Source organism: Myotis davidii, unplaced genomic scaffold (assembly GCF_000327345.1).
Source record: "Myotis davidii unplaced genomic scaffold, ASM32734v1 scaffold299, whole genome shotgun sequence".
NCBI lineage: Eukaryota > Metazoa > Chordata > Mammalia > Chiroptera > Vespertilionidae > Myotis > Myotis davidii.
The window spans coordinates 4,913,397-4,913,628 of record NW_006293088.1 but is presented as its reverse complement, the minus strand read 5'-3'; positions in this window follow the sequence as shown (position 1 = coordinate 4,913,628).

Here is a 232-nt window from a genome sequence, read left to right as displayed (position 1 = left end):
CATGAATGGGGCGCCAGTCCGTTCTCCGGAGGGTCCTGACCACCCCCCTCGCCAGCCTTCCGGGGCCCCGCTCTGCAGGGGGACCTCAGGCCTCCAACCTGCCAGCGCATCTCACCACCCGGGGTCACGCCTGGGTGAGCCCCTCCTCCCAGGCCTGGGGTCCCCTGCGCCGGGCCCTCCGGACTTCATCTGGGAGGTGGGGGTCCCTGCCCCGTAGAGCAGCGCGTAGGGT